Source organism: Sorex fumeus, unplaced genomic scaffold (genome assembly GCF_029834395.1).
Source record: "Sorex fumeus unplaced genomic scaffold, SorFum_2.1 ptg000086l, whole genome shotgun sequence".
NCBI lineage: Eukaryota > Metazoa > Chordata > Mammalia > Eulipotyphla > Soricidae > Sorex > Sorex fumeus.
Window position 1 is genome coordinate 22,165,665 of NW_026606143.1, and position 13,434 is coordinate 22,179,098.

The window sequence follows — 13,434 nt, forward strand, 5'->3', positions numbered from 1 at the left end:
CTTATATGATTAAGATTTTATTAGAAAGTGTCCATAGAGATATGGTCAATACCAAAGAGCTGAAATATTATTTATGTGTTTTAGTGGCCTTAAACGTCTATAAACCATGTTTTACAAAAGTCCCCCTTTGTTTGCTGTCAATGACATTTAAATTCTTCAAGTATTTTATCCTGGATGCCTTTTATTTTCAGTTACATCCTTAACTCTTCACACTCATAGTTGAGATATTTCATGAATTATTCTATATCTCTCGTACTTTCACATTTGTTTCACCTACCACATAAGCTTTCCTAAATAATTCTCTTCTACTCACACGTTGCAAAAGTAGTATGTTTTGATCTAAGTGGCAGTTGTCCAATTTCTACAATATATGTCCTCTCTTCTTATCAATCTAGTACTGTCTGTCATCGTCATCAAACTGGTTGCCATAACATCTCATAAGACATTAACTTGCTTCTTACTCTATTTAATCTCCACTCAGTAAGTTTTGTTATTTCTTATGGAACTATTACAACAAAAAATTGGTTAGATTATATGTTCTTATTTTCTATTGAGGGAACAGTTTACAAGTCTGTCAAGTTTTCAATTGTAGATTTTTGTTTTGCTTTTTATCTCAGTCACAGTTAATGGTATACCATGCTTACCACCCTCCATTAACCAGTCGACTCTCTCTACCTATAACCTCCCTGTATCTCTTTGATAACAGCCATTCTGGCCTCAGAGTTAAGGGTTTAATTCCATTTTATTTTGTGTGCTCTTGCGACTTATTTCTTAATTCACAAACAAGTGAAATCAGAAGATATTTATTCTTTTCATGCTAACTTAGTTCACTTTGCATATCCCCTCAAGTTTCATCCATACTGAGGGAATAGACAAGATTTTGTCTTTTATATGGCTGAGTCATGTTCTATTGTATATGTTTGCCACATCTTTAACCAATCACCTTCTGGGGGAATTCAATTGCTTCTATATCTTGACTATTATGAGTAGGTATAAGAAATATAGAAGTACATATATCTTTTTAAATAAGTACTTTTGTATTCTTCAGTTAAATGCCCAGAAATGAATTTATTGGAACTTTGACATATTCATTTTATTTAAGAATCCCTATACTGTATTCTATAGAGAATACACCAGTTTGCATGCCACCTGCAGTATCAAAAGTTTCTTTTTCTCCACATCCTTTCCAGCATTTATTATTTCCTGACATTTTTATATTAGCCACTCTAACTGGTCTGAGGTAAAATCTCATTAAATAAATCTCATTTACTAATAATAAACAAAACTATACATCTTTTTATCTACAGACCATATGTATGCTGTCTTTATTTACATACCTATCTAGACCTTCTTCCTACGTTTTAAACCAGTGATATTTCTTTTTCTGTGTAACAGCTTTTAAACTGGCATTTTTCTCCATTAGTCTTTTCTACCCATTCATCTCTGCACACTCCTCCTAAAATAACCTAATGTGAAGCTCCTCAAAACTCTTCAATAGTTCTCCATAATCTGTACAATGCAGTCCAAATTCCTGGACATGAACTTAAAGGATTTGTCCATTTTATTCATCTGAACATTTCCCCTTTCTAGAGTCAGAACACCCTCAAAAATCTTTTAGCATCCAGATAAATTATACTTTGGCCAATTATCTTCAAATTAAATAGACAAGTGCTGCCTGACTCTACCATTAGCTGTAGGAATATCCATTTTAATTCTTCACCCATTCCATGGCTTTTTCTAAATTCACAGGACAGGGACTGAGGAGATAGTACAGCATGTATGGTGCTTGCCTCGAATGACCTGAATTGGAAACCCTACACCAGGAGTAAGCCCTGGGCACAGCCCAGTGCGTACCCCAAACAACAAAAAAAATTCACAAGATTGCTGCAAGCATTCCCTCTCACTTTTTGCTTTCATTTGCTTTTAATACAGTACTTCTAAATGGAATTAAAGGAAGTTTCCTGGATCAGGTTATATAAAAACCGTTAAATGGACCCCCAAAGAAATATTCAATTTGTCACATATGTCACACGGCTTCATCCCTTTCTGATAATAAGAAATTCTTGGTATTAGGTACATATTGAAATACTCTTTTATCTTTTTCACCTTAATATCTACTGTGACATTTGCACAGACATTATTTTAAAATAAACTATCAATAAAAAGGCAGAAGACAAAGTAAGGGCAAAATCATCAGTAATATATTGTGTTATGTCAAATATAAAAATGAAATTAGAACTGGAAATAATAAAAATTAAAGAAGATACAATATTTTATTTTGAAAAATTGGAAATGAAAAGTAACATTTTTATTTGAGAATTTTTTGGGCCACAAGGACAGGGGCTACTACTGGTGGTTATAAGTTCAGGGTTAGTTCATGCTGGTGCTTGGGGGTACTAGGAGGTCCTGGGTTGAACTCATGTTGCATGTTGAACCTAGGCCTCCCATATGCAAAATATCAGATCTGGTAATTCATTCATGTTCTCCAGACCAAGAATAACATTTGTAGACATTTAATGTGATTTTTAGTAAATCATTCCAACTAATTCAATTGATTAGTCCTATTAGACTCTCAAGAAGAAACTATAACTTACACAAGAACAGTAGATATTCTTTAGTACTTATTCTGTTTACATATATTTGTTGAAATATTTGAGATGTTCAATTTAAAATAGTCTTTACTGGAAAGATAAGATAGCCAGTGGGCTCTTGGCTTGCATGTGGCCTACTTGACTTTTATCCCAGACACAGCATACGTGGCCTCAAAACAAACAAAAGTAGGACATTTGGGGAGCCAGAGCATGTAGGGGTATTTATACTTTTCTTTCTTAGTTCACTTTGCACATCCCCTCAAGTTTCTTCCATGCTGTGGGAATAGATAAGATTACCTCTTTTGTATGGCTGAGTCATATTCTACTGTGTATGTTACCACATTCTCTTCAACCAATTACCTTTTAGAGTATTTCAGTTGTTTCCATATCTTCACTATTACGAGTAAGATGTAAGGAATATAGAGGTTAAATCTGTGGCTGATACAGATTAAATCCCCAGTACTCTAAATGGTCCTCCAAGCACCTCCAGGAGTGAATCCTGAGTGCAGAGTCAGGAGTAACTGTGAGCATCACAGCCACAAAACCAAAGTAAATTTTAGTGAAAAATAATTTTATTTACTTAATTTAATAAAAATAAAATCACTATTATGGACTGGAGCGATAGCACAGTGGATAGGGTGTTTGCCTTGGATGCGACCTACATGACCGATCTGAGTTCGAATCCTCCGCCCCTCTCGGACAGCCTGACAAGCTACCGAGAATATCTCGCCCACACAGCAAGGCCTGGCAAGCTACCTGTGATGTATTCAATATGCCAAACACAGTAACAAGTCTCACAATCTTACTGGGCCCACTTGAGCAAATTGATGAACAATGGGAGGACAGTGACAGTGACAGTGATTATGGAGGTAACCTGGTTTGCATAATTGTAACTATTCATGCTTTTGCAGGGGCTGGAGCAATAGCACAGTGGGTAGGGTGTTTGCCTTGCATGAAGTTGACCTACGTTAGATTCCTCCATCCCTCTCAGAGAGCCAGGCAAGCTACCAAGAGTATCCCGCCCACACGGCAGAGCCTGGCAAGCTCCCCATAATGTATTCAACATGGCAAAAACAGTAACAAGAAATCTCACAATGGAGACGTTACTGGTGCCCGCTGGAGCAAATCAATGAACAATGGGAGGACAGTGCTACAGTGCATGCTTTGGCACACAAAGTTATTGAAAATAATTGTTAAATAAAGAAAACAGTTACAATGGTATTCTTACTAAGGGTATAACTATGCAAAAAGAGTCAGCCTGAACTATATGTACATACATATGTACATACATAAATAAATATATATGTACATACATAAATAAATGGTTCAATCCTGGGTGTTATTTAAATAAAGAATAAGTACACTTCTTTCTTTTTCTTTTTTTTGGTGGGGGGGGACTTTCCATTAGAGACTAAAAAACCTGCTAGACAAATTTTTAAAATTTTTTAAAAAGCTGTAACACTACACATATTTTCTTTTTGATAAAACTGAAATAAATCTAAAAGATATCCTGTGTATCCAATAGTAAGGCACCAGGTTTTTGATATCATTGCCCTATGTAGAAATTAAACAAAAATGTCATCCTTGAGAAAACATTGCTCTGACAACATTGCCAGTTTTGTCTAAATCTAATGAGAGAAAATAAATGAAAAGTTGCTTATACCATAAATCCCAACCTTTACTGAAGCAGTTTTATTCCCCTGCATTTTCATCTCAATTTTTTTCTTTAGTTTAAAGCCAAAAACATTATTCTAAAAGTAGGCAATTAACCATTTATTTATAAGAAACATATCATTCTCTTTCACCCTTAAGATTTTTTATACAGTAACTACTCCATTAATAAAATATGAACATTTCTTTTGCTTTCTTCAAGCGAATTCATGATTTTTTAGCAAGGTAGTTTTAACTGAAAAAAACTTGCTTAGAAAGATGTGAGAAGAGAAAGAAGGAATATATTCAAGAGTTAACCGGTTTCTCCAGAGTACAAATCAGGAAGTGAACATAGTCAATTAAGCAAGAAGATACATGTTCAGATGAGAACATGGGCTTGAAGATTGAGTCTGATCCCTGATATTCTTACATTTAGGATACACAGAAACTTCTGGAAAAAGAAAGAAAAATATTTCTTGATACCTTAATTGTTCAAGCACGAAGTCTTTTCCACATTCAAGTGTGTCTGGATATAACAGAGAGGCCTATCATTTCTAGAAAGACAACATCCAAGTCAATCATCCTAGTTTTATATCACAAAATCTAAAAATAATGCTACATATAAATTCTTATATTTTTATAGGTAGAGAATGGCATGACCACTGATTAAAATAAAAAGCACATAATATTTACTAGAATATACTAGATCATGTTAGCCTGGGTTCAAATCTCTGATGGACCATGTGTTTTAAACAACTCTAATTTTATTAGATTTGTGTCAGGTTGATTTAGTTAAAAACTGAATAATGAGAAATTGTGAGCCTCTCTTCAATAATGAAATAGAAATATGAGTGAATAATCACGGACACAGTTGAGAAACAGCATGTTGCAAATATTCTCAGTTAATAATGTAGATAAAATGTTTGAAAATGAACAACAGAAATACTGCTTTATGATTAACAGCAGATTTATTGACGTTTCATAAATAAAACTTTGCATACTCTGTTTGCATCACAGTGTAATTAAATTACAACAATGCTGAACTAACATAAATTTAAATTATAAGAATGGTCCATTTCATTAACAAAGCAGAAAATAAGCCCAAAAAACAGCATACAAACAGCATCATCCTTGGGGCATTGCATGTGGCCAACGTATGTTTGATCACCAACACCACGTATAGTCTCCTGAGTTCTGCCAATAGTGATGCTGAAGTGCAGACCCAGGAGTAAGCCCTGAACACTGCCAGGTGTGACCCAAGAGCCAAAAATAAATAAACAAATTAAAAAATTAAACAACAGTTTTAGTGAGAGCAAGGAAGAGATGTATGGATAAAGAGATGCATAAGAAGAAGCAGTGTGTTACTTCATTGTGAGAAGTGATGAGAATATTACTGTTTCCATTTTGAACACCGAGAGGTAGCTGCTGCTTAGTATATTAGTATAGCAGTGGGAAAGCAAGAGTTTATAATTCTACTTATGATGCAGACTGACATGATTAGGTAGGCACAGGCATAACCTTCTTCAGTTTGGATAAGCCAGACACTGAGTCACTGCAATGATGAAATCTTACAATATAAAAATAGTCTATACCTAAAGAAATACAGAAGACAAGTTAGACCCTTTTTTGGGTGAATACTTACTTACACAGCTGAATAAACCACAGATCATTACAAGACCTTAACCAAGTTGAGGGATTTGGACTATGAATCTTATCTATTCATTTCAGTGCACAGATGCTAGGACAGCCTATAAATTCATTCTGTCATTAATCCGCCAAGAATCAGCATGGCATGATGGGATCTATTTTCTCTCATCTATATAATTTCCATGAAAGTTTTCTCTACATACATCTCAAATGGGCTGGAGCGATAGCACAGCGGGTAGGGAGTTTGCCTTGCATGCAGCCGACCCAGGCGACCTGGGCTCGATTCTCCCGCCCCTCTCAGAGAGCCCAGCAAGCTACCGAGAGTATCCTGCCCGCATGGCAAAGCCTGGCAAGCTACCCGTGATGTATTTGATATGCCAAACACAGTAACAAGTGTCACAATGAAGACATTACTGGGCCCGCTCAAGCAAATTGAAGAACAATGGGAGGACAGTCACAGTGACAAATACACAAATTAAATTAATGTATTAAGTTAACAATAAAACTGTGCTGATTTAGAGAAAAGTAGAGGAATCTTAAATGGAAAGAATTATTCAACTGAGACAGAGTTGAACATAGAGAGGTTGAATTTTAGGATTTGAATGAGTTTAAATGACATACATTCAAAACTAAGGGACCTTATACACAGGTCAGAAGATAAGAACAGTTCTTGAGAAGTACAGACACTATCCTATTCTTATTTAAGTGAAAGTTCAATAATTTGGGAATCCATTACTAAAACTAGCTACTATTTGATTTTATGGTTAAGATATTCCTATATCAAACAATTCTGAGGGCCATTAGAATGTTAGTGATTAATGTAATATATTTACATAGTTTAACAATCAATTGTTAATAATGATGTAACACCTATGCTTATAATAATGAAATAATAAGCTATAGAATGATATTCTTTCCTTAATGGAGGACCAGAAAAATCCATGCAAGTGGGTCCTTAACTTAGGTAAAGTATAATTACTATTATTTATGACACATCCATTAGTTTACCATCCTGTTATAAGTTTTAGGATGAGGTCACATTTAAACAGAATTTGCAGGAATCAGAGAAGAGATTATTAGTGAAAAGACTTTGAGTTGCTGGGACTTAACATTTCATATTTTTTAAAATGACACTGAAGACAATGGAAAGAAAAGGGAAATGTCAATGAAGCAAATTGGTAAAAGTTTAAGACAAAAATGCAAACAGAGCTTCCTTCCTCAATATTCCAGTGACAAAAAAAGTCTCTAATGCTAGAGTGTCGACAGCACCTTTATAGTTTCTATTTATAGTAACACTGCCCTAACTAGGTCTTTATCTCCAATTACTTGGAGAATTTCCTAACTGGTGTACAAAGCTCTTGCCTTTCCAATCAGATTATAATAACCTCCACAAGGGCCAGTTTATTATCGTATTCACAAAACTGTCCAGAAAATAAAATGAAAGGTTTGGGAGCTGTAAGCATACTTTGTTCCTTCAGTCATAATTGATCCCATTAATGAATTCTAGTCTTTCCCTCACAAGTCTCAGTATACCACATAATAGTATGTTACTGTTTTATCAGAATTGGCAATCTGATATAAAGTATTTATATTTCTGTGCTCACAAATAATAAGCTTAAGTGAATTTGTATTGAGTGGAATTTTTTATTGCATATATCCAGAAATGAAATTGTGAGGTACATAAAATTTCTTAAAGATATTTCAGAATCAAATTTTATTTTAAAAAACATATACAATTGTTTCTAAACTTGATACCAACTGAAATAATCCTTTAAAACATCTAGATCTATTTCTTGGTCTGAGCGGATATAGCTGGTAAGCCACTTGTCTTACATGAGGCTGACATAGGTTTGGACTCCAGCAATTTACAGGGTTTCCAGAGTCTGGCCTGGAGTGAACCCTGAACACAGAACCAAGAGTAAGCCCCAAGCACTGCAGGGCATGGCCCAAAAGAAAAAAGAAATTCTAGACGTATATGAATAAAAGTGGATTCCTAGGATTAAAGAAAAGGTAAATACCAGTGGAAATAAGCAAACAGAATTGAGATGGCAAAATATATCCGCACTATTTGATTGATTTCAGTAGCAAATCCGTACTATAGTTCACTCAATTTAATGACTCTATAGAACAGACTCAGGCAGGAGTGCATTTTAGTATTATTAAAACAAGCAAGTGTTAAAAAAGCCAAAAATATCTTTTCTCAATTAATGAGATCTTGGTAATAGTGTCTTGGCCGCTCATTCATACTTTGACAAACTGGCAGGCTCCTGAATGTAACCTGCCCACACGGCAGAGTCTGGCAAACTCCCTGTGTCGTACCCAATATGCCAATTACCAGTAACATGATGGGTCTCATTCTCCTAAAGAGCCTTGATTATAATCTCAGGGCTAGGATGAAGGAGACGTTACTGGGGCCTGCTCGAGGCAATCGACGAATAACAGGATGATCTGTGATCTGTGATCTGTGGTAATAGTGTCACACATGTCTTCTTGCCCACCTCCTTTAAAGAAGTGAGAATAAGAGCCAGGCTTGGTCAACTGTATACTCTTGTGAGAATTTAGAAGTAAAATGTTAGAAAAAGAAATTAAGCGGGGACGTAAGAAGTAGATATGAGGCAATGGGGGGGGGGGGGCATTTGTGGTGTAGAGGTGAGGTGTATGTATCTAAATATCAGAGTAAGCAATACTGTATTCATGAGACCAAAAATGAAACAGTCAAACTTAAAAATGTTCCTGTTAAGGAGGTGGACTTGGAGCCTTGGGATGGGTGGGGCTAGAGACATTGGTGAGATTGGTGTTGGAATGTTGTATGCCTGAAACTCTATTTTGAACAACTTTGCAAATCACAGTGCCGTAATAATTTTTTTTAAAGCTAGAACAGATCTGTCTCCATTAAAAAGGTTTAGAGGCACGTTGCAAAACTTTTACTGTATTTCTAAGACATTTTTTAAAATTTTATTTCATACAGTTGTTCACAATATTTGATTACATTTAGTATTCTAACACCAATCCCATCACCATTATACCTTTCCACCACCAAATTTCCATGCCAAACCCCAAACACTGCCTCAAAGCAGAACAGAAATAATTTATTTTGTATTGCTTGTTATGAATTATCTAGTAGGAATGAGACAAAAATTTTTCTTTGAGGAAAGTGTGTGAAGATTATTGTATTTCAACTAGGAGCCATTAAGCCCTTCTACAAGAGATTAGTAACATGTTGTTAAAGGTTTAGCCTTGTGTGCTTGTGTGTGTATATGTATATATATGCATATATATGTCACTGTCACTGTCCTCCCGTTGTTCATCGATTTTCTCAAGCAGGCCCAGTAACATCTCCATCGTGAGACTTTGTTGTTACTGTGTTTGGCATATCAAATACGTCATGGGGAGCTTGCCAGGCTTTGCCGTGCAAGGCGAGATACTCTTGGTAGCTTGACGGGCTCTCCAAGAGGGGCAGAGGACTCGAACTCAGGTCGGCCATATTGGCTGCGTGCAAGGCAAACGCCCTACCTGCTGTGCTATCACTCCAGCCCCACATATGTATGTATATATGTATAATTATATTTCACCCTAAGATTGCTTGCCTTCTACTTTAAACCCCATAAAGTGTGGTGTGCTACTCTTGGTATATCGGTGGTGTAAAGTATGAGATGTCCAGGAATAGAGTCATTCATGGACGAGGCTCATTCGAGCATTTGGAGAGTGGCCGTGAACCTGGAAGCAGATGAGTTCTGGAGGTTTTCAGCTACCAGGGCTAGCTCTGTTGGGGTGGGGAGGGACCTCATCCGCCCCCTTCCAGGGTGGTCTTGGTTAAATAGCCTGGCATGGGGTCTGGCAGTATTACTATGGTGTATCAAAGAAATTTTTTTCAGCCCATTCTTTTTTTCTTTTTTTTTTTCTTTTTGGGTCACACCTGGTGGTGCACATGGGTTACTCCTGGCTCTGCACTCAGGAATTACTCCTGGCGGTGCTCAGGGAACCATATATATGGGATGCTGGGAATCAAACCCGGGTTGGCCGCATGCAAGGCAAATGTCCTACCCACTGTGCTATCTCTCCATCCCTTCAGCCCATTCTTAATGTACAGCAAGAATTGGGATGATTGGCAAAACCTATGTGATTGATCCAGTTAATGTCCTTTTATAATATGCTATCTTCTTTGTAGAAGACTAAATTAGGTTCTCTTTTGGAAAACTCAAATACTAATATTAATAATAAAACTGATGATTCATTTATGATAGAAACTTCAAGTTGATTACCTAGGGTAGGGTAGAACTAATCTAAAAATACAAAAAAAATATTTAATTCTTTCCACAGCAATCATATATCTATAACCTGTTCAATATAATATGATTTTTCATTAAGCAATATAGATTTCATTTTACATGCTCATAGTGTTTTAAGTTATAAATGATACACCAGTAATATACTTTCAAGTCTAGGACCTGGTATATTTCTGATAGAATGATCAACTTTTATTTATTTTTATTTTTTATTGAATCACTGTGGGCTGGAACGATAGCACAGCCGGTAGGGCATTTGCCTTGCATGCGGCCGACATAGCTGACCTGAGTTCGATTCCTCCGTCCCTCTTGAGAGCCTGGTAAGCTACCTATGACTTATTCGATATGCCAAACACAGTAACAAGTCTCACAATGTTACTGGGTCCACTCGAGCAAATCAACAAATAACAGGAGGACAATGACAGTGACAGTGATTGAATCACAGTGAGATAGAACCTTACAAAGACCCTCCTAGTGTATGACTGAAATCAAATCATGAAATCTAATCAAATCATGATTAGATTTCAGTTATACACTATTTCAGCACCCATCCCTCCACCAGTGTACATTTCCCAGCACCAGTGTCCCCAAATTCCATCCCATCACCTGGTGTACTTTGAAATGTGGATATATATGTAAAGAAAGACACATCAGCTATTATTAACATTAAACTATTCTTTACTCAATATTTTAAAATATTTTTTCTATATCAAAATAATTTAGACCCTGTTTTCTACTTGCTTTAGAAATTATAAACTCCTAATTTTCTGGAGTATTCCCAACACATAGAAAGTATATTACTAACAGTGTATTCACATACCCTTCATAATTCCTTCCAAGCAAATTCTTATACCCCATTAAATGTACCAGTAGACCCAGATATATGGGAATAATTGCTAATGTGGGCACACGTTGTAGGCTTTAGCAAGGAGGAACATGGAAAAACATGGCATGGGAAAATAGGAAGCAGTATTCAGCAAAATTATTGCACAAAATAAAGTTGGAAAAACCCCAAGGTCATGCAGAACAATTGATGTCCATCTGTGTTAAGTTCATGTTTAGTATCCTGGTCCCGTTTGTTGTACTGCCAAGTTCTCAAGTACCAGGAGAGGAATAGTAGAAGGTGTTAATTAGGGTGTTGCTATCTGCTGCTTTGAAGAAAATTATAAAGATTCTAAGGGTGAAATGGTAAAGGCAAAGTTTTGACTCCAGAAACACTGTAGTAGCCAGACCATACAACCTTAGTCTGGAAGCAATCTATATCATTTTTTTACTTAAAAAATACAACAAAATGGGGATGTCAAAAGGAAAATATAAATTTATTCATGTTTAAAAGTCTTTGGGGAATATAAGTATATAAAGTTCAGAAATGTGTTTTGCACTATTAAGCATTCAAAAATACTTTTCCTAGAGACAAGAAATGAATTCATAAATTTCAAGAGAATTTCATATAAGGCAAAGCTTCCAGGCATGGTTCATATCCCATGCACTCCAAAAATGTTAACTAATTCCTGAATTATAAGAGAAATGAACTGGTATAGGAGCAGATGGTCATGGGGTGATCTATTCTTGAGCTATGTAAGAGCTTTTATCTCTAATAAAATTTCATTCCTCCTTGTAAATCTACACACCACATGTGTTAACTTGATGGTGACATCCACAGTAGCTGGTGACTGACAGAGCTGTTGTTCAGGCAAGAAGAATAATTTTATAAACACCAGGCAGCAGGGCAAAAAAAGTAATAAAATGGAGCAGCTTTTAAAAATATGTATGTAGTATAAGTTAGAATTGAATTACAGAATATCATTTATAGGTCTCTCTGATAAATACAATGGAAAGGAGATCTCTTTTTCTTTGTGTGTGTGTATGCGTGTGTGTGTGTGTGTGTGTGTGTGTGTGTGTGTGTATGCTTGAACTGTAAAAAGATTCTCAGAAAGAAAGGCATTCTTCCCGGGTGCATTTAGTGAGCAATTTACTGAATTTGGGAACTATATGTGCCTGAATGCAGCAACAGAATGGATTGGGAATACCCATAACAATTATTTATAAAAGCCATAGATCTCAAACTTCACATCAAGTGATTATCATATATACGTGCCAATGTGTTTTTCTTAGTATATTTGTTCATTTGGAATAAAAAGAGCTCACAAAAAAACAATATACACATAAGATTATATTCCCGAATACCATTTTTTTCTCATCAATAGTGTAGGAGACAAAAATAACTTATTTTTCCTAAACATATATAACATGATACAAGTAGTATACAATATCATTAGTGATAACTTTTCAATGGGCTGGAACAATAGCACAGCAGGTAGCGTGCTTGTCTTGCACGCAGCCAATCCGGGCCAATCCCATTTGATTCCTCACTCATCAGTGCATTCTAAACAAAAATGGAGAACTCAGCAAACTATCGAGAGTATCTCGCTCATACAGCAAAGCCTGGCAAGCTAACCACAATGCATTTGATACGCCAAAAACAGTAACAAGTCTCACAATGGAAATGTTACTGGTGTCTGCTTGAGTAAATCAATGAACAACGGGAGGACAGTGCAGTGCTATGATAACTTTTTAATATTTCTCACTACCAACTTTACTAAATGCACCAATGTACTCAATTTTCAAAGACATCCTACCTATGTTGCCCAATCATAATAATATGCTTCTCATACTATGGACACCATGAAAGTAATTTACCTGAGCTAGCTAAGCAAAGAAATCTAGGTGGCTGAATCATAAAACATTTACTAGTAACATAAAAGGAAACTAAATTTGTTTGAGAGAGGATGGACAACTAAGGGAGGAAACATTCCATTGAGTATATACATATATACATATATGTGTATATTTATATATGTATGTGTGTATTATAGCTCTCTGTATCTAGCTATTTTCAATCCAGCTCTGACCTACCATGACCTGGATCATTACAGTAGAAATTCAAGCACCATGTTTTTCCATCATTCCAATGCACTCAGGATTACTGGTCTAAAGACTTAACTGACCATGTCACTCCTACTGGTTACAATTCTTTCTTGACTTCTCTTTGTTTACAGACTAAAGTTCAAACTGCTTTCTAAGAGCATGAACGGTCTTTACAACATGACTTTGACCATCCTCTTCTATACTGCCCTATTATCTTCCATTAGTCTATTCACTGGCTATACCAAATAATTGAATATTTTAGCATCTCTTGAATTATACAAGCAATTTATTTATTTAAACATTTATATCTGTTGTTCCCTGTGCCATAAATA

General features: G+C 35.8%; 1 protein-coding gene and 1 pseudogene across 2 annotated transcripts in view; both read right to left on the reverse strand.

The window, feature by feature from the left end:
• IL1RAPL1 (interleukin 1 receptor accessory protein like 1) overlaps nucleotides 1-13,434 on the reverse strand; it is a 1,428,491-nt gene that overhangs the window by 925,521 nt on the left and 489,536 nt on the right. The gene's annotated exons all lie outside the window — the stretch shown is intronic.
• On the reverse strand, nucleotides 3,984-4,055 carry LOC130039440 (uncharacterized; annotated as a pseudogene).